The following is a 22,524-nucleotide window of genomic DNA, read 5'->3' as shown; positions in this document are numbered from 1 at the left end:
GTGGACTTTTTGATCACTTTTATGTTGTATGAAGAGCCTTGAGGTGTGCATTTGGTCACAATTTGTTTTTTTCCTTCTCCCCCGGATTGTCCTGAGGTCTTCCTTGTTCCCCTGTGGAACGGGAGGTAGTGGGGATGATCGGATAGACCATCTTTTCTGGGTTCCTATAAAATGAGGAACCCTTTTATAATAACCCCAGTGTCCTGTTGTGATATATCTGTTTATGTACTTGACTGCAAACCCTTTGAGTTGAAGGCTATGACTTATTTATGCCTGAACACTCAAAACAGTGTCTGGAACATGGTAGATGTTTAAAATATGTTTAGTAAATAAACAAAAAAAGGGAAATCTTCTGGATTTTCAGAATGGTTTCAGTGAATATTGAATCACATAAAAGAATATTCATCGCCTATAAAAGGTTTAAAGAAGATAATGCATCCCCTGTTCTCACCACCCCCATCTTTGGAAACACAACACTAACAGTGACTCTGGCTCCCTTTTCTTTTTTTTTTTTCTTTTTTTTTTTTTTAAGCATAAATAATACTTTTATTAAAAATTTATTTTCTTTTTGCTAAAAAGTTTTTTTTGAGTTATAATTGACACAATAAATTGCACATATTTCAAGGTTACAATTTGATAAGTTTGACAAATGTATACGCTGGTGAAATTACCACACGATATATCCATTTTCCCCCACAATTTTCTTGTGTCCCTTTGTAATTCCTCCCTGCCTCTCCCCCACACAACCATTAAGCATTCTGTCACTGTGTATTAGTTTGCATTTTCTAGGATTTTATAAAGTGGAATGATGCGGTGTAAATATTTTTTGATGGCTTCTTCCACTCAGTGCACTTATTTTGATATTTAGCTATGTTGTTGCATGTATCAATAATTCATTATGTTTTTAATGCTGGGTAGTATTCTATTCTGTGGATACATCACAATTTGTTTATTTGTTCATCTGTTGATGAAAATTTAAGTTGTTCCCAATTTGGGGCTCTTACAAATAAAGCTTTTATAAAATTCATGCATAAGTACTTTTGTGGACATGCATTTCCCTTTCTTTTGGGTAAATATATAGGAAGAGAAGAGCTGTTCTTATAGTTTGTAAGCGGATCTTATATGTTTAACTTTTTTAGGAAACTGTCTGGCTCCCTTTTCAAAGGGGATGCTTTCCTTTTCATTCCGTGGCTAAGAATGTCCCCAGCCTCTTACTTTGTTTTGTTTTTCTAGGTCTCCTTGTTGCACTAACTACAGGCCTGTTTCTTTCATTGTCATGTTGACACTGGAACTTGTTAGGGAGTATTAGGGGGTTTTCTTCTGGTCACATGAGAGCTTAGCTTCTCTGAAATATTGATAGTTAGGTTTTAGTTGGTACCCATTCACCGTAGATGCTCAGTGAAATATTCGAATGACTTTGCAGCGAGGACACTTCTCAATTCATTCAAGAAACCCAGGAACTGCTACTATTTCTGGCACTTTGATGAGACCACAGAAATGAATACATTATATTCCTTGTTCTGGAGGGGCTTATAATTGAATTAGGAAAGTGAGACATGTAAATAGAGAATTTCACTAAAATATGTTTCATACGTAATAGTGGTACAACAAAGTGCTGGGGGAATATAGAACAGTGGGAAATTAACTTGGCTCTGGGAGTTGGGGACGCTCTCCCAGGGGAAGTGCTATTTTCCCGCATTTCCAAGATGCCAGTGGTGTTCCAAAAGGTTCCCTAGGAGAAAAAATGATGGAAACATTAAAGCAGTGCTTTTTTCCTTCAGCCAGCCTGTCATCTTTATGTGGGTCCTAACTGATATCTTTTTTAAAGTTCCTTTTTCTGATTATTACACAGCATAGATGTGTTTGTTATAGAGACTTTAGAAAAACACTAGCAGAAAGAAGAATGTGACATCTAAACCAGTGAGCACCACTGTTAATTTTATTGGGTCTGTTTTATAATATTCTACTTTGGCACTATCTGGAACTGCCAGCTATACTGATGTTTTTCCATAGTAGCATCAGAATGGGTCTTTTTAAAAAGTTGCTTTACTATTTTAAGGAGCTTGGATATCTGGTATTTCTGAGGCTCTGAGATTCATAATTTGTTTTTTTTTCTTTTTCGATGGCCTTTGATTTTGAAATAATTATAGACTTACAGAAAAGTTGCAAAATAGTTAAAAGAACTTCTTTATAACCTTCACCAAGATTCTATATCTGTTTCCATTTTTATCATATTTGCTTTGTCATATTCATTTTATCTGTATTATTTTTCTGAACCATTAAGAGTAAGTTGCAGACATGATGTCTCTATCCCTAAAATACTCCAGTGTATATTTCTTAAGAACAAGGAAATTCACTTACATAATAGTAAAATTATTAAAAACAGTATATAACATTATAATATAATCTACAGACACTCAAATTGCACCAGTTTTCCTAATATTGTCCTTTATAATAATAAAAAAAAAAAATTTCAGGTCCAGGATTCAATCCAGGATTATACATTGCATTTAGTTGTCATGTCACTTTAGTCTTCTTTAATCTGGAACAGTTCCTCAGCTCATAATTTATTTTTATATTTTAATGTTTAATTATTGGCTAGCCCTGAAGGAGGGAATAGAAAGGCATCCCCCAATTTCCTGCAGTTGGAACCTGGATTTTTGAAGAGGCTGCTTCCCAGATGTTTCTCAGTGGGAAACTTGATGGCCTGGAAATTCTCATGGTTTGAAGGGAGGAAAAGCAGAGCAATTATTTGTAGGATAAGAAACCAGAATTTTCCCTCTGTAGTGGAGATGGAGGAAGAGGAGGTCTTAGAGGTGATATGTTTGAGGAAAGACAAATAATGCCACAGTGAACTGATCCCTGCTCTGATGTATTTTTAAACCGTTTGGTTTTAGGTCATTTTTAGCAATGCCAGAATACTTCCTGTTAAGAATGCATATGTACTTGGAGGAAATAGCTTTCTGTATTTTTGAGGCTCTGAGATTAGTAATTTGTTTTTTTTTTTTCTTTTTCGATGACCTTTGATTTTGAAATAATTATAGACTTACAGAAAAGTTGCAAAAATAGTAGAAAGAACTGTGACAACTCTCGAATGACGTAAAAAATGGGTAGTAAATAGAAAGAAGGTATATTTTATGGTGATGAGACGATAAAGAAACTTTAATGCACTTCATGTTCAATACGTGTCAGGAGTGATTTTTATTAAGTCAATTTTACTTAACAATTGAAAAATATAGAACATACTCCTTATTTTTAAAAATTCAAATAATGAAGTATATGAAGTAAAATCCACCCTCCCCCCTCCAAGTACCCCTTCCAGGGATTGGATTTAGTATTGCTTATGGATTTTTTGCATTCATATACAAACTCGTCTGGGAGGAACAAATCCAGTTACAGAGCAATATGTAGAATGATGGAATAAAATATATCCATGTGATCTTTTTCAGAAGATAGGCAGGCCATAAGAAATGTTGTTTCTGCGTGTTTATTTTGCAGAATATTATAGTTATCTTTCCATGTCAGTACCTATAGATCTACCTGATTCTTTCTAGCGACCAAATGGAATTTCACTGTCTGGATATTGCACAATTTAATCATTCTTCTGTTGATGGATGTTTAGATCATCTCTAGTTATTTGCCGTTACAAGTTATGCTACAATTAATTTTGGAGATTTCCAAGTGATCTATTTTTAATGGTGTAAGTATCACCAAGGAAACGATGAATTTGTAGAAAATGCTTCAAGCTCTTCTGATCATCAGCAAATAATATTTGGGCTTAAAGTCATCGCTTGCTGTAACACTAATAGAGTTTAAGTTTGAAATCTACCTTGCACAGAAAAAGTAAGCTAAGTCCAGTCTCTTGCTTAGAGCCTTTGGATGTATTTTTTGAGTACTTCTTGCTACAATTGATAGAAGGGAATTGCAGTTATTCCTAAATGCATCTCTTTTGGGCAGGCATCCTGATTTTCAAGCTAGGTCTTTGGTCTTTCACTTCCAAATATTAGCATTTCATATTGTTTCTGAGAGGAAACAGCTCTGAAAGATCTTTATCCTTTTTAGCAAATATTTTGCACTAGCTATTAATACAGTCTAATTATTTGGGAAAAAACTTTTGAAACCAGTCACTACAAGACCAAAATTAATTTAGCCATTATATACCCATTATTATATAGAATGTGGAAATATGTTAGCACTCTATTTTTTTATTAAAAATATTTTGGCATATTTAAACAAAAGAATATAAGTGGCTATTGTAATGTACATATTTAGATTAATATTTAAACTTTAATGGAATTTAAAAGTTTACCAGCAATAGGCCCAGTTGCAGATTTGGTTGATTTTGCACACTGGGATAAATATGAAATGTGTGTTTAATAGGACAGCACACATACTTCTGTATTACTGGCCATTAAAATCAGTGTCTGGGCGTTTGGGATACATAGACTAAGCCAGTGTAGGCCAGGAACTTCTTGAGAACAGGGTCCCCATTTTCTTCATATCCATTATGGACAGTACTGGGCTGTTGTGGGAGTTTACAAATATTTGAAGTGACTGCTAGGCAGTTGTCTCAGTGACTTATAAAAAAAAGGGAAAAGAAAATTAGAAAAGAAAAGAAAAAGAACAAAGGCTAAAAAGCTTTCCCAGCCTCCCACAGCAGAGGTGGCACTCTCTGTATTGGGAATGCACCCTTACACCTTTGTAGCGCCAGCTCTTACATACCAGGGATTTATTTGCTCATTGCAACCATATCAAGCTCATGAAAGTCTCTCTTCGTCAGCACTGACCCTTTGCGCGGCACTGTCTCGTTTGCTTGTGTCAGCAAGGGCCTTTGAAGAGCAGAAGGCTGTGTGACTTTCATTTTTGTGTGACCTCTGTGTGGCTGTGTAATTACTTTTTATGGCTTTGCAAAGCCATCTTAGAGATGTTTAGATAATGATACACCAAACACACAGTAAGGAATTTAAAATTCTAAGAAGGAAGGAAATGGGTCCCAGGCAGACTAGGTCATCTTTAATGTCCAAAAACCTTTATATGGTCACTAAAAAATGTGCATGGTTTTAATATTGAAATAATAATTGCTAAACCTTATTGAGCACTTACTGTGGGCTCTGCCTGAAGCACTATACATATAATAAGTTGTTTTTATTCTCACAACAGCCCTACCGGGTAGGTGCTCAGGGGCTCCATTTTAGGGGGTGAAACCAGGGCAAAGTGGGCTTCCCTAACCTCACCCAGGTCACACGGCTTGAGAATGGTGACACGCGTCCAGCCCTGGAGCCTGGGCTTCAACCCAGGCTATAAGGAGTTCCTGGATTTAGTTTAAGATTATAGTTCTTTTTAGAGTGTCTTGATCTTGAATGCATTAAAAAAAAAACAATCTATGTAGTGCCATGGAATAACAAGTATGCTGGGAACTGGGATGCCCAGGACTGACTTCTGGCTTTACCAGCTGAGTGGCCTTGAGTAAGCCATATTTAACTTCTCTGGGCCTCAGTTTCCCCACCTATCAAAGGGGTTTTCTAGGATCTACATCCTAGAAGATTGCAAGTAACCCTTTTCAGCTCTAATAGTCTATGATTTTAAGTCTTGCTTTGGTCCTGTTAAATACATAAAATATGAATGAAGTTGGGCAACTTAAATTTTCTGTTCTATATTCAGAATTTCCAGGGTTTGCTCTGGGGACAAAGAGAGTGGAGGCAGCAAAGTTAAACCGAGGATATGGAGAGAGAGGGTTAGAAGAGAAAAATGGGAACTACGGATGGACATTTGGGTTGGTTTGAGATATTAAAAAGGTCCTTTTTCATATGTGCATGAGGAGGCCAGAGTGGAAGCTGGAACTGTTAATTCAGCTGTCTGGGGCCAAGGGATCAAGTGTGTACTTTAATCAGCAAGCCTGGAGCTCCATGATTCTGTGTATTAGTGATGAAAATCATTGCAGTTCATATTAGGTAAACCAAGCTTGGTTCTTAAAAATATGTTATGTTTTTGGTATATCTTACATGTTTTTAGTAGTAGTTTTGTTAAGTCTCCAGATCTGGGTGTGTACATTATAGTCATTCAAGAAGTGTACTTAAAAGTACCCATTTCTAGGCCCTGCTAAATAACTATGGAATCAGAATAATTGTGTGACACCAGGGAACCCCTGATATTTGAAAGCCTACCAGGAGGTTTTGCTCTCCAGGAAGGTTTGTGCTGTCACATAAAGCCTCTTGCCATCTTGCCACGACTCACCTGTTCAGTGACATCTCCACAGGTGGCTGGCAGCTCCACCCAAAGTACAGCTGTCTGCTTCCTGGACCTTCAACACTTGTGATCCCTTTCTGCTTGCACGTGTGCATTCCAGGCCTGAGTCACCTTCCTGAATGCACCCCTCGCTGCCCTTTTGTATGCTTTAAGATCTGCTGTTGTCTTCCAAGAATCAGTTTAAAAGTCAAATTACCTATGAAACCTCTGTCTCCACCTGAAGGTCAAGGTGTTAGAGCATTTGCCTCCCTGTGCTGTCTAGTCTTACCTCTAGACTGCAGATACCTCCAGGACAGGGCCCTTGGAGTACTTGTCTCCGAGGAAGCTGGGTCCCCAAATTCTAGTAAGCACCTGACATTTAGCAAGGCAAATGTATACAGCAGCTACCCCTCAAACAGCCCTACATGGCTCTGGAAAGAAGGTGCCATGTCTGGCGGGGGGGGGGACACTGGGGTGGGGTCTTGGCCAGATCCCACTTGGGAGTTCAGAATTCGAATCTTGGCACCTTCTCCCAAAGCTTGAGTCTCTGGTGGAATGTGTGACTTCATATTTCATCGTGGCTGAAAGAGGGCTCTGCTCTTCTATGATGAAGTCATGGGGATGGGGACAGGTGGGTGAAAGGCAATGACCCTGCTCTTGGCCGAGGTGGGGGGTGGGGTGGAGGAGGAGGGAGGAATCTTCTCTTCTAGAGGATGAGGTTCCTAGAAGTGGTTAAGCTGCTGCCAGAATGGTTTTGTTTGCCCCCAAGTTTTATTTTAACCAGGGTGGTTTAATTGAGACTTCACTGGCCCTTAACTTCTGGTTGACTTCAAGACCAGAACGCTTGTTAATGTAATTACAGCCTTATGATTTATACCTGGGAAGCTATTTAACCTCAAACTGCAAGGGGAAAAAATTGATTTAAAAAAAGAGTTCTAGAAAAGGCCCTTTTTCTCGTATGTGGAACTGAATATTCTTTGAATAGTACCTTAAAAGATGTGACCAGATTCATTCATTTGATTCAAAATTCATTCATAAACCTGCAATCTTCTAACCTGTGGCTATAGGTCATAAACTGGTTTTATTCTGTATAGGCCAATTCTGCTTCTTCAGTTATTTTTGGTTATTGTCCTTAGGATTCTCTTAGAAGAAGAGAACTTCTGAGTGGCTGAGCAACAAGCTCAGCTGTAATTTTTCTTCTAGAGCTGAGCTTATCAGTTTAAAAGATTTAAGGCTAGTGTACTAATTTTCCTGATAATCTTATTCCAGCTGGGACTCCACAGACAATGTAAGAAGAAGAAACACGACATAAAAGCAACTCCTGGACCACAAGGAAGAAGTTTCATGGAAAGCTAGCTGGGGTTGGTGTTGCCTAGAGCCTGTACGTAGCTGTCTTAGAGGCACCTCAGTACTGATTTCCTAGAACGTGACACCGGCCCAGGAAGCAGTTGTTGATTAATTAAAAATTTCTAAAGGGAAGAACTTCACAGCTTGCTCACTACACGGGCCAGTAGTGGTTTTCTCTTGATATTTTTAATATGGCTCTAGGCATGCTGGATTGAAGAGGATACAGAAACTCTATTGCCTTTCATTCTCAGGGTTTTGAACTTAACTTCTTGATTTTGAGTCACATGAATCATGCTGAGGACGTCTTAAGCAAATTTTGCCCTGCTGGTAGTTTACACATTGAAAAGTCTGAGTGCTGTATTATAGGTGGGTGTGGGGGTCTGTGGGTGTGGGGAGGTAAGGACGAGGCTATAAAAGGTAAGAACATTTGTAATTGGTTAATGTGGGAAATTGGCTGGACAAAGACAAAGGTAATTTTTCCCCCATATTTCTTCGAGCTGTTTGCTTTTTGTGTTTGGTTTAGTTTTTAATTGTCGGCCTGATGCCCGGTCTCAGCAGGCTCTGTGTGGACTGTGGTGGACGCAATGCTGCAAGCCTGGCCTCGTGGAGCTTTGCTAGGCCAGGGCCTTGCTGTGTAGTAGACTCCTGTGATGAAGGAAGCATCCCACATCCGTGCCGTCCAGTGTGGCAGCCACCAGCCGCACGTGGCTGTCGGGCATTTGAAACGTGGCTAGTGCGGCTAGGGAACCGCGTTTTACATTTCCTTTGATTTTAAGTCATTTAAATTCATTTCAATTTAAGTAGCCACATCTAGCTAGCAGCTACTCTGTTATCCAGCATAGATCTAGAGAGTACAGCTTGTTCTGCTTTAGCATAAATACAATTGCTGATTTGTGTAGTTTTATGTCAGAAAGCCTCATTGAGGGCTTACTGTGTGCCTAGGACTCAGAGAATGGGAAGATAAATTAGAGAGGGGCCTGTTTCTGAGGCCTGAGGTCACTTGGAGGTGGGAGGGTTTGGGTGTGTGTGGGGGTGGTCTAGGTGAAGAGGTGCATCTACACAGTAATTCTAGTTCCAAGCAATAACCACTGCCCTCTACCCCCCAAGTATTCTGGCTTCCTTATTTTGTGATTGTGCATTCTCACCAGAGGAGATACTGTACTCCAAGGGTACAAAAATTGGTTCTTGTATTTGTCTGGGGGTGGAAAAGGTTTTGTTCTTTTTACACGTAAGGCACCGATATGCATGCAGTACAGGATGTCTTTGGAATTAAAATTTCATGGGGTGGGAGGATGACTAGGGAAAAAAATTGTCCAAAAAAGTTTTTTATGGAAGCAATATGGGGAAAATACTTGGAGAAAACTGTTTTGTGATGGAGGCCTTTCTTTTAAGACAGGTGAGCCTTTTACTTGCTCTCTCCCTCAGTGGACATTTGAATAGTTTTTATGAACCTCAGGGAGATGATTGCTGTTAGATACTGTATTTGAAAGGATAAGGATGCTAGCAAAATGAATCCTTATCACCAAGCTCTGTAAACGTGCCCAAAAAGACAGCGAGTGTTTAGCAATAACTGCGGTCAGAGGCATTGAAGACAGGTTGCCTCCTCATTGTTACATTTTCACCATTTATAAATATTCATTACCCACCCAGGGAAATGAAGAACAACGTTAATGCTGGGTCAACTTTAGTGTGGTTCGCGTCAAACCATCTTTGTTAATTGGAGTTTATAGCTATAGTCCTTTTAATGCGGATTTTTTTTTCTTTCTATTTTTGGTTGTTAGGTGAAAGAACTAATACATTGCACTTGGAGTTAGCAGATTCTTGCCTAAAATGACAAAGAAACAAATCTTGTCTTCCAGGCTGAATAGTTTCTATGCAGCTCTGATCTTTATATGCTTACAACTTTGCTGAGAGCTGTAGTGATACTAAAATTTGGGATAGCTTTAGTGTACCCTCATTAATTTCCATCAGCCCCTCAAGCCACCCCAAATATATATATGTGTACATATATGTGCATGTAAATAAATATATATTTACCATGAATTCATAGCCTCAATCTTATATGAAGTATGAATAATTGAAATTGTTGCTATTTATAATAATATGCAATCTAGTTAAAAACTGCATGCCAGTTATGTAAACACAGCTTCAAGATAAATTCCCTAGTTCCTAAGCCTACCTATACAGAAATTTTGGAGTTATCATTAGCCTAGACAGGGGTGATGTAAAAGATATAATGGTGTTTTAAATGGGTTCAAAAATCTACCTTCTCTGCTTTTGGGTTTCATTATTTTGTTGCCTTTCCACTCTGGTATACCTTGAGTCACTTTAACTCATTAATACAATGTATTTAGTCATACACATCCTGCTTAAGATAAAACAGCTTTTCTTTATTGGGTCCACAAATGATGTGAAATTTATTTTAAAGCCCCCCCCCCCCATTTTTTTTAAGGGCTTGTTTTCTGCTTTGCTGTATATGAAATTCAGACATGTTGTTGAGTCCAGGACAGTGGGGTGGCACATGTATTTTTTTTTTTAATATTCAATTTTTAAAAAAATTCATTTTTATTGATATGTATTCACATACCATACAGTCATCCAAAGTGTACAATCAATTGTTTACAGTACCATCATGTACTTCTGAATTTATCACCCCAATCTATTTTTTGAACATTTTCCTTGTACCAGAAAAAGTGAAAGTAAGAATAAAAAATAAAAGTAAAGAAGAACACCCCAAACACTCCCCCACCCTATTTTTCATTTAGTTTTTTTGTCCCCATTTTTCTACTCATCCATCCATACAATGGATAAAGGGAGTGTGGTCCACAAGGTTTTCACAATCACAACTGTCACCCCTTGTAAGCTACATTGCTGTATAATCGTCTTCAAGAGTCAAGGCTGCTGGGTTGGAGTTTGGTAGTTTCAGGTATTTACTTCTAGCTATTGCAGTGCATTAAAACCTAAAAAGGGTTATCTATATAGTGCATGAGAACATCCACCAGTGATCTCTCAACTCCTTTTGAAATCTCTCAGCCACTGAAACTTTATCTCCTTTCATTTCACATCCCCCTTTTGGTCAAGAAGATGTTCTCAATCCCGTGATGTCGGCTCCAGATTCATCCTCAGGAGTCATATCCCGCACTGCCAGGGAGATTTACACCCCTGGGAGTCAGATCCCAAGTAGTGGGGAGGGCAGTGAGTTCACCTGCCAAGCTGGCTTAGCTAGAGAGAGAGGGCCACATCTGAGCAACAAAGAGCTACTCAGGGGGAGACACTTAGGCACAGTTATAAGCAGGTTTAGCCTCTCCTTTGCAGTGACAAGCTTTATAAGGGCAAGTCCTGTGATAGAGGGCTCGGCATACCAAGCCGTCAGTCCTCAGTGTTTGTGAGAACATCAGCAGTAATCCAGGTGAGGAAGCCCAGCACTTCTGCACTTTCCTCCAGCTCTTCACGGAGGCCCTGCATATATATTTTTATTCTTTGTCCAAATTACTTTGGGATGTGTCGCTATTTCACACTAACCTATACATACCTAACCAGGTCTCACTTCCTATTAAAAGTTTCATGTAATTATGGTATTTGAATGAACTGTGTGAGTTAAATTGTTTAGGAAATATAGATCTTGCACCAACTAAACATCTCTTCCCTTGGTCTCACATGGAATTTGAAGTTTTAAAACGCAGTCAGTATTGTCCTTTACCCTTTGGCCCGATTTGCCCTAGTCCTAACCACATCTGCTTCATTCATGTCTCTAGTTAAAGTCTGGATTGTTTTTCAGCTTTTTTAACAGTTGCTATAGGCACATGTATTTTCAACATTTTTGCAGATCCCAATTTAGATCAGGACTAGAAATAACAAAGGAATTCATAGATTTGTTGAGTTTGTTTTTTACAATTTAAATATCTTTTTGTTCCCTTTTTTTGGTTGGCAGGTGTTCTAGTTTGCTAATGCTGCCAGAATGCAAAACACCAGAGGTGGATTGGCTTTTATAAAAGGGGGTTTATTTGGTTACACAGTTACAGTCTTAAGGCCGTAAAGTGTCCAAGGTAACACATCAGCAGTTGGGTACCTTCACTGGAGGATGGCCAGTGGTGTCCAGAAAACCTCTGTTAGCTGGGAAGGTACGTGGCTGGCATCTGCTCCAAAGTTCTGGTTTCAAAATGGCTTTCTCCTAAGACTTTCCCCTCTAGGCTGCAGTTCCTCAAAAATGTCACTCTTAGTTGCACTTGGGATATCTGTCCTCTCTCGGCTTCTCTGGAGCATGAGTCTGCTTTCAGTGGCTGTCTTCAAACTATCTCTCATCTGCAGCTCCTGTGCTTTCTTCAAAGTGTCCCTGTTGGCTGTAGCTCCTCTTCAAAACATCACTCACAGCTGCGCTGAGTTCACTCTGCCTGTCAGCTCATTTATATGGTTCCACTGATCAAGGCCCACCCTGAATGGGTGGGGCCACAACTCCATGGAAATATCTAATCAGAGTTATCACCTACAGTTGGGTGGGGCACAGCTCCTTGGAAACACTCAAAGAATTCCAGTCTAATCAGCACTAAAATGTCTGCCCCACAAGATTGCATCAAAGATAATGGCGTTTGGGGGACATAATACATTCAAACCGGCACAGCGGGGTTCGGAGATAGTTGCCACTACGTTGTCTTACATTGGTGGGCAAATACATATACTCTGGGAAATCTGGGTCCATAACTGAGCATTACTGGTGATAAAATGAAATCCCTCCTTTCACAGCAACTGCTCATTGCTCCACAAGTGGACTTTTTATTATTGATTTTTCGTTGGATGGCAACAGTTGCCAGGGACAGACTGTTCCAGACTGTTCTTTTGTGGCTAATCAGTGCTTCTGGCTGTGCAGTATTTCATTTTTAATGGTTTCTTCCTGAAATGACATTTGAAAGAGCGGTCACTTTGTCTTGGCCTGAGAGGACCTGACCTGACCCTTTTGTGAAAGCATATCCTGGGTGTCCGGAGCAGGATGCCACTAGAATCCCAAAATCCTCCACCCGGGAGAACCGGGACCTCCAGGCTCCACACCAGGCACGTGTGTCCTGTTGAGCTTTGTCTCACCACCAAGCCCACGGTGCCCACAGCCAAGAAAATCCTTTGCTCTTGCACAGTTCCGTGGTGTTTTTCTGTTTTACTCTAGCGAATTGTCCCAGATGCTGCTTGAAGCGTGATGTGTGCTGTTTTCTGTCTAACCTCGGCAGCCTGCATAGATGCTGGTAGATTATGTGGTGGTAGTAGCGGCCACAGCAGGGAGGAACGTCCAAGCAGTGAAAGGAGGTGTGTTTTCACGGGTGACTGAGTAGAGCTGTGTGCAGCGTGGTTATTTGTATCGTTAGGCAGTTCACATAATAAAGTGATTGACTCAGCAGTTTCCGTCTTTCCAGCTTCAAGGGCTGTCATGCATTCTGTACACAAGCAATGAGGACCTCCCCCCCACTTCTCCCTCCCTCCTTGCACTTTGCTTGCCATATATTGGCTTTTTATTTGGGTTTCATAACTAATACCCCCACCCCCCACCTGCCATGCATATTGCAATATACACAGAGATGTCATTAATCTCTTTTGGTAAAACATTGATAGGTGTTCACGAAAGAGCACAATTAGTGTAGTTTATACAGATGAGGGAAGATAATTTTATTTTTACAGTGCTTTCTTGTAAGGGATCGTTTCCCATGGTGCCGGGAACTTGGTTTGGTCTGCTGATCTCAGATAAAAATAAATGTTTGGAATGTAAATATGAACTTGAAGACACTTGAAGTTGTCAAACTAGTATTTTTCTAGAATGGGTCTCTTCTGCCAGACCACATAGCTGCCTCCTTTTTCTGCTCCCTCTGATAAAGTCCCAGCCTGAAAGCATGTGTGAAACGTGAAAACAACTTTGAACTAAAATTTTCACTTTAACTGTGCACGTGTACTCTGCTGTAGGAAAAAACGTGACATTGGGAAATAACTACTCACAGAATAAAGTAAAGAATATTCAACCACATTTCATAAGCTCTCCCATCACCAGGAACCTGACAGGGAATTCACCTGATACATTTAAGGAAATTTGATTTTCATACACTGCTTTTAGAAATAGTTCTGTGGCCTAAACTAGTGAGAATTACCTGGAAGGTATTTTCCTTGCTTGTTTAACATACCTCTCTGGTCTTTTGTTTTAAAGAAAGCACAGGGTTCTCCTTAAAGGCCATCCAGTGCAATTCTTTTCATTTTTCAGGGGAAACTGAGTCTCAGCAAGGTAAAGTCGCTTACCCAAGGCCACCAGCTAATCAGGGGGAGAGTTGGGATGGAGCCCGGGGCTTTCTGTCCCATGTTTTCCCCTAAAGTCACATTGCTAAGTTTTTCCTCTTGGTTTGATGGTGAGTTGTGAGGGGTATTCAAGTAGGAAACAGCATGGGCTGTGGGAAAAAAAAATCTCTGACCTGTACTCTCAGTTGATTATTGTTTGTAAAGAAGTTTGTTTGCTTATAAGTCCCTGGTCATCTTGTTTTCCAGGGCAGTTTCCTGCTTCCATTCCAGTCCTTCCTTTTTCTCTGGAAGATCTTTTCCTTTCCTTTTGGCTCTGTGGAGGGAGAAAGGCTGTCTTGTTTACATTTTAATAATTTGTTATAGCTGATATAAGCATATTTATTTGGAAGAATAACTAGGCTTCCATTCAGCTACATTGTCTTATATATATTATATATATAACTATATATATTTTTTGATTCCAAAATGTTTGTAATTGCCATGGAACTCTTATTTCTAGTAAAAGATACTGCTGTGGAAATCTGCAGCATTTCCTGCTGTGTGCACCAGGGCCCAGGGACCCTGGTTACCATGGAAACTAATATCCAGACGCAAGGTGGTACTTTCTTTTCGAGCAACATTTGAGCACATTTCACAGTTCAATTCAATGCTGCTTCTTCCCCCTTTAAAATAGGGGAAGGGGGGGTAAGCCGATCAGTTACAAACAAAATTGTAAAAATACTGTTTCTGCGAAGGTATTAAAGGGATCTTTAATACACGCCCTTTCAATGTTATTGTCAGAAGTAGGGCAATATACAGTTTCCCAAAGATGGCCAAGGATGTCTGATAAATGCAGAAGAATCGTGGAGGAGATAGTGGAACTGGAACCCTAATAATATCTTCTTCCTGTGCTGCTGATCTTTTGGAATGATGTGTGCGCCAGGCTGACAGAGACCTTAACCCAATGACTCAGGTTGAATCCGTTTGATTTACCAGGAGGGCTTGACGGCAGACAAAAGATTCCACTCCACATGTGCTCTCCGTCCTGTGTTTCCCAACCCGTCTCTCAAAACCAAAGCAGAGACCCAGATTTGAGAGCCTGGGATGGCTTGCCCAAATTTCAGTCCTAGATTTGCCTTTTAAGCGTGTGATTGCCATCTGTGCTTGTTTAAAATCTGATGCTGATTATGAGAGCCATACTTCGTTTGTATAATACAATGGAAACCCAAGTGCAAGATGTGTTGCTTGTACTGGAATTGGAAGGAAATACTGAGTCATGCTGACACACCGCCTGACCCCTCCACTGGAGCTGGTGCTGGTCTTATTGGTCCCTGGCCACAGGTGGGCTTAAAATACATTCATGCGGAGGATGGCCGTGATGGAGCACTAGGTTCCCCTGCAGATGCACAAACTCCTGCTTGATGAGATCGAAGATAGTAAACCTGCCTTCATCCTTGTTTCGATGGACGCCTGTTGCTCTTGTGTTTATTTTTCCAAGTGTGTTTGTATAAAGCAAATGCTGGAAGTCGGTGTTATTTGTTGAAAGTGAGGTCCCTGGAGCCTTTGCCTGTCCCAGGTGTTGGGGATCTGTTGCCAGCCTTGGTCTTGAGCACTCACCGAGGCCGGCTACCTGTTGAGGCACTCAGCTAACCCTTGAGCTGCTTTATCTCACATCGGGGAAGGTGGCAGGAACCCCATTTGACAAACAAGGAAACCAGCCCGGTGGCTTGAAGTGACTTGGTTAAAACATCACATGACTTTGAAGCAGCAGAGGCTGGAGTGTGTCTTCCATGACCCTTTGATCCTGCATTCTTTCCACCTCAGTGATGAGTTGTGGAAAACACTTAGGAATTTAGACCACTGCTGACAATTTGGGCCAGATAACTCTTTGTTTTAGGGGCTAGTCCTGTGCATTGTAAGATGTTTAGCAGCATCCCTGGCCTCTGCCCACAAGATGCCAGTAGCACCTCCCTGCCCCAGTTGTGACAACCAAAAATGTCTGTAGACATCACCAAATTGCCCCCTGGGGGATACGAAATCGGCCCTGGTGGAGAACTACTGGGCTAAACCTTTTAGGTGCTTTATTGGTGATTTAATGGAACTGTGAATATGCCTCATTGGAGACAGTTATGAACAACTTGATTAATTTAAGCTAGGTTTAAAGTGGTTTATAACTGAATTATGATTTCAACAATGTGACAGCCCATGGCAGAAATGGCCACTGTGCTAAGTTGTGTGTATAAAGCCCTGTAGAGAGGCCACGACTTAGCAGAAGGCCACCTCTGCGTGTGAAAGTGGGCACAACTTTCTCAAAAGGTCAAATCAACCACGAGACGTGATCGCGTGGGACAGAGTGCCTGGAGATTTCATTCCCCGGGCGCTGGCTTTCTTCAGGTGGAGGCAGCTCGGCCAGATGGGGTGACCTGTGGCTGGAGCACCGCCAGCCTGGGTCAGGAGGCTGGCTCCACGCCCAGTCCTGTCCGGTCCTAGCTGGGTGGCCGTGGGTGGGTCAGTGTGGCCCGACGCAGCTCAGTTTCAAAGTCCGATATGATAGCAAGTCAGGTCTTCCATACCTGCCTGTCAGGGCGACACTGGAGCTCAAGTGAGGCCATGGCTGTGAACACGTTTTACAAACTGTAAAGTTCTGATAGCTGTCATGCGAGATCATGGCCTCCCGTGTCAGTTCACTTTGGGGTGGGGCTGGGGGTCCCTGCCCACTGTCAGAACTTGTGGCCCTCAGGTCACTTAGAGACACTGGTGCTCTCTTCTGATTCCCCCTCTGCTCCTGCTTGGATAGCCTCCTCCCACTTCTGTCCCCAGCTTCTCCCCAGGTTCTAGACCCAAGCAGACCCCTCATTTTTCCCTGAAGAATTTTGCATGACATTTTCAAATTCCCCTTGATTCCGGGGGCTTTGTTATTAATTTGTTTATTGTTGTTATAGTTTCATATTTTGTAACTATTATAAATGAATATTTAAAATGATGAGTATTATATATGATTATAATTGTAATTACTTTATTTTCTTATTAGACTTGGGGTATTGTAATGACAAGCTGAATTGAGTTTTCAGTTTTTTAGTTGTCTCACCGTGCCCCAGCTGTATTCAATATATCATCTTCCCCTGTCTCTGCCTGCGCTTGGAATGTTCTTCTCCCTTCTCTCCCTTGCAAGTTTGGACTTAGCCTTCAGGGTTTACTGTAGTCTCACCTCTAGGAACCGTTTCCTCTTTCCTCAGGGGATTTGGAGTCCCTGCTTTGCTCCATACCCAGAACCTGTCGTATCACTGTTCCACACATCCTCTGTTCCCTCACGAACCCGTGAGCGTCGTCATTCATTTATTGACAGATACTAAGCATTACTGTGGGCCTGACAGTATATTGTTAAAAATTTTTTTAATTGGGGTGAAAATATTGTAATATATACTTAACCATCTTAGAGTGAACAGTTCAGTGGCATTTAGAATACATTCACAGTGTTTTGCAACCACTGCCTCTGTTGAGCTCCAAATAAGTTTTCATCACCCCAGAATAAATCCCCTCTACCCCATACACAGTTATTCCCTGGCAGCCACCTGGCGGTGTTTGGTGTTTTCTTCGTTAACGCTCCTGTTCACTAACATGGTGCCCGGCATACATAGTGGTTGCTAAATAAAACTGTTGAATGAATGAAATGAGCTTTTACTTTAATGCTGATTTATCTTTGTTTATCTAGTTAAGAGCTATATAATGGGAAAAATTACCTTTAAGGAAATGTCTTTGTAATGTTTCACTAGTATTTATTTAAAGGTTTTCTGCTTATCTACTGATATCTCCATAGAAAAGCCCTTTAAACCAAAGCTAATTTTGTAGTTTACCCACCCACCTCCTGATTATCCTTTTGGGCCCGTTGATGGTGGCCCTGGTTCTGTTCCTGGTGGTGTAAGTCTAGTACATTCTAGAACAAAGAGTTAATGACTCTTTTAGATATACATAGTGATAGTCAAATACATACCTTTTATTCAGATGTTAAAGTTTTTCATTACTATTTCTTTTATGGGGGAGCAAGAAAATCGACCTATCCTTTCAGAAATTAATGTATCTAATCTGATTTTTTCCTTGAAATATGTCTGCCTTGTTATCCTTTCCCTTATGCTCACAACTCACAAAATCTTGTTCTCTTCTGTTGCTCTGTAAATTATAATACTGCAGTTGGCTGGAGTAGAATTTACTTAAGCATAGTTGAGACTTTAGATTTTCCTTTTGGCGTGGACAAATGCATCATTAATTATGAATATGAATTCCTCTTTCAAAATGACAAGATTGAACATTCCTCATGCCAGTGGCCCAGCTGTCTCATTCTAATGCTCAAAAAGGCTTTTTATAGAGTGTTTTTAATGACTGGGATATCAGATACTAAAAAATGAGACTGAAAAGAATGCAAAGTAACTTATGGTTCATTTTTCTAGAAAAGAAAGAATGAAAGGTTTTTGCTTTGCTATGGCTGTTTTCCTCTTGTTATGCATTTGTTGTCTCAAAGTTTTGGCCTTGGTTGCAAACCAGATAATCTTCCCTTGTCTCTGCTGTTGTCAGATGCAAACCCTGTCTTTCAGATGATCAGTGTTTGAGAAGCATAAGGCCTAGGAGCCAAAGCTCACTCTGGGTCTGGGGATGGTGGCTGTGATGTCAGTATCACCCTGGGCTGAGCCTCACGACAACCCAGCGGTCACATCTGTTGTTACCACTGGACCAGGACAAGCCAGGATCTGGCACCAGAGCCCCAGGGCCTCCGATGGCCACAGGGTCCTGCCTGGCCCTGAGTGTGTCTGCTCAGCCGGCAGCTGACCTTCTGAGTGAGTGGGTTTCTCTTTTTCTCAGTTGCCCTGGATCTCTTGGTATTTGCTGCCAGAGCAGTTGGCCCAGATGTGGCAGCCAGTGCCTTTGTCTTAGAAAGGCTGCTTCGTTCATCTCTGCTGGGGCTCTTCCGAGGGGTTGTCTCGTCTGGCTTCCAGCTACGGTTTTCTAGTCTAGAGATGGACCTGCGTGGCTGCATACCTTCCCAAGGTGTCAACGAAACTAGCAGGGTTAGGAATTCCCTACTAAGTTTAGTGCCCCCAGGCTCTGTGTGTGTGTGTGTGTGTGTGTGTGTGTGTGTGTGTGTGTGTGTGTTAGTATTTAATATGCTGCAGGCTATTGGAAGGCATTGTTTTTTCTTACAATTCCTTGAATGAGGATGTTTGGGGTCACTGTTCCCCTTCCAGTTATTTTATTTTACATTATTTTATTTGGATATTGGACCGTTACTTTTTTTTTTTTTTTTTTTTTTACCATCTTCTTGATGTTATTTAATAGAATTGAAATTAGGTAGAGAAACATTCTTGATTAGAAAAAAATACAAAGTAACTAGAAAAATAAATGCAATAGATACACCATCTTGATGTTATTTACTAGACTTGAAACTATAAAGTTATAAAAAATATATCTCATTCATTCATTCAACAAATATGTATTGAACACCTACTATGAACTTTTAAAATCTCTGACATGAAGGTGATAGTAATATAAAAAAGAGGACTAGTAAATTTTGAAAAACAGTGTCTTTAAAGATGTTTCTCAGTATTCAGTAATTAGGAAGTCATTTCATTGTTGTCAACATCTGAATTGCATATGACCTATTATTTACACATGACTTTTAAAAATCGTTTCTTTATCAAATTTAAATTTATTTTAAAGGTAGATTTTATAGTGTTACCAAAAGTAGAGAGCTAGTATCACAATCAGTCGTACCGAATTAAAAATGAAATGAATTTACAAAATTATAAAAATTTTGGTCTATGTACCATATAAACTCATTTAATGTGACAACAAAGGCACCCAAACCATGCATCAGAATATTTAGTCATGGCAAATACTTAATGATACGTAAAAGTGCTTTAAATAGTTTTTCCCAATATTAACTATCAGAGTTTAAGTATCTTTTCTTCAGAAAATGAGTTAAGTGTTTAAATTCACTTCCTCACAAATAGTGGATACACAATAAATTGAATTTGGACCAAATGCATTCTTGGGTAAGAAACTTTTTTTAGGCTTTTTTTTTTGTCTGCTTTAAATGGGAGTGCTGTAACTTAAACACCAACATATCAGGGTTAGATGATATGGAAGTACAATGAGGCCAGACCTTTTAATTACTGTGGATTCCCTGCTTTAGAAGTCATCAGGAGAGGGACTGATATGGCCTCAAAAGATCATAGGTTGGGGAAGGAGGGGCCAGGATGACATTTGTCAGTGTTCAAAAAGCAAGAACAAATGGTTTTCTCCGTATTTCAAAGCCCATCCAATTCTTTCTCCCTCTGGAATAGGATTAGGGATATGATTTGGCTTCAGAAATCTCCTTGTCTTCTTTGGTGATGGTTAGTCTAAATTCAGGGTGAAATGCTAGCTCAAATTACTGTGTCTAGTCAGGTGTTTTGTTTTTTGCGCCATAAGGAAAATGTCCCCCTTGCACTGAAGTAGCAAGCGTTCTCTGAGCTGGCCTTGCAGTTAGTGCTGGCCCAGACCCGTTGCCCTGTGGCCTGGCCTCCCCCTTCCCGACAGCTTCCTGCTGCCCCATGGTGCAGGACCAACCACTCCAGCCCCCATCTGTTGTTGTCTTACCCAGTAGGAATTGCGGCTGCTTCCAGGGCCTTCTGTTCTCTGGCCTCAGAACAAAATGCTTACTCTACTGGAATGGGGCCTCTCCCCCTTCCCCGTGCTGCTCGGCACACCTGCAGCCTTGCTACTGAGGGATTATTTGCCCTGAGGGAAGACGAGGCATTGGAGGGTAACCATGTTAGTTCTGGATTCCAGCTGCTCTGCTGCTGATGGCTGTGAACCCCCAGGGAGTGGCCGGGCAGCAAATAGAGCAGAAGGCAGTGTCAGGGAGGCTCTGGGATGGTGGTGGGCAGACGTGTCTATGAACAGCCTCCCTGCCCCGCTCTCACTGCGCAGAAAACGGACCACAACAGAAATGGCACAGCACGCGGATTCAGCGTGGGTTGAGTCCCGACTGCACTTTTTTGGTGGAGTGACCTTTGACAATTTGCTGTAACCTCTCTGTTCCTCAGTTTCCTCATCTGTAAATCAGATGTGATAATCACACTTACATAGGATTGAGGACAAGAGTATATGAGAAAAAGGCTCAGTGATGATTCATGATTACTGATGCTGAATAAGGAGAGCAACTCCTTATCGGAACATCCTAATGGACCGGGCCCCATACCCAGCGCTTGGCATAGAGTTTCCTGATTAATCTGTACAGAAAGCAGTTTGGAGAGAGGTGGTGTTGCTTTCAACAGTGGTCAGGTTGTCCTTCTCATTCAAATAGCTTGAGATGCATTTAGGCCTGGTATATATTTTCATTGTGGACATTTAACAAATCTTACATAAAAATAGAGAAAACAGAAAGAATGGTGTCAAAGCAGTACCTTTCCTGCTTGAAGTATCTCCTTCAGTATAAACCAAGGTGGGCGTCCTGGGGTTGGTGTTTCTCTCTGCTGTGAGTGGAAGATTTGTCACATGTATTTATGCCACAGCTTCTCCTTGTCATTTTGGTGTCGATAGGCACATCTGTGTAAGGTTTCAAAAGTCCAGCTTTTGGCCTGGAGGGAAGCTGAGCTCAGTAATCCCACTTTTTGTTTCTAACACTGAGTCTCCTCCATGGGCGAAACTTTTGTCTCTGTGCTGGCCATTTAGTCCCAGGGTGGTCTTCAACAGAGCATTAACTCGCCAAAACGTGATGGGGGTGTCCCTTCCTGGGGTCCATGCTGACCGTCACCCGGCCAGGAGGGCTCTGCGGCCTGTTGGCCTTTCCCACCCAGCCTAGGGTAAGATGATGCAGAGTGGCAGGGGCTAAAGGCAGCGTGGCCGTGAGCACCCCTGGGAGCCTTACCTGTTTTGCCGAGGGAGCATCCTCCATTCAGACCTGTGGAAACGCTGTATCTGTTCGCTGACACACCTGCTGGGTTGTTGAGTTTCTCTATTAGAAAGACATTGGTGGTTAGATCCTGAGTGTTCTTTCAAAGCAAGGAATACAATGGAATTATAATAATAAGCTATTCGTGTCATGGGTATATTATATACGATTAATACAAGAGAAGAGGCACAGTGGCTCCTGGGAGCTTTGGGTCCTGGTGTGGCCTATAAATAACCTTTTTTCTCCTCCCCACCTTTACCCTGGAGTGATGTCCCCTCCCTGCAGGCTCTTCCCTGTGGCTCAGCTGCCAAAGTGCGCCCTTCTTGGCCACTTGAAGCTGAGCGTGGAGGGGGAGGCAGCAGATGGCAGCGGCACTGGAGGTTTGACATCTGAAGGGCCCTTTACAGTTTGCTCACCCCCCTCCCTGCCCGAGCTGCTGACCGTGGGCCTTGTCTGGTGATGTCCCTCAACACTCAATTCCTGAGTCCCTGGTCTAGTTGTCCTGCTTGGGAAAGCCCTGTGTTCTGGATATGGTAGTCTAATTCCGTGACAGAGAAGTTGCCATTTAAAAGTCCCTTCCTAGCAGACCATCCTGTCTTTCAGACTTGATGTGTTGAAAATTGAAACTCTTATATGAGTCTTAGCTTCCCGCATGCTTCCCAGAACTTAATATATAAATAACGATTGAGAGAGCCTGATTTACTGTTTTGGTAACCCTAGATATTAAAAAAAAAACAAAAACAGAAAACAAAAACGTGTTCTGGAGAGGCGAGGAGAATTGA

The 22,524-nt window shown here is 41.3% G+C and overlaps 1 protein-coding gene across 9 annotated transcripts in view; it reads left to right on the top strand.

Annotated features, from left to right (window-relative positions):
* The window catches only part of MTSS1 (MTSS I-BAR domain containing 1), a 162,140-nt gene that overhangs the window by 26,896 nt on the left and 112,720 nt on the right, over positions 1–22,524 (top strand). The gene's annotated exons all lie outside the window — the stretch shown is intronic.

The sequence above is a fragment of the Choloepus didactylus genome, chromosome 14 (assembly GCF_015220235.1).
Source record: "Choloepus didactylus isolate mChoDid1 chromosome 14, mChoDid1.pri, whole genome shotgun sequence".
Taxonomy (NCBI): Eukaryota; Metazoa; Chordata; class Mammalia; order Pilosa; family Megalonychidae; genus Choloepus; species Choloepus didactylus.
The sequence above is the reverse complement of the archived record's forward strand: the minus strand, read 5'-3'. Positions and strand labels throughout refer to the sequence as shown.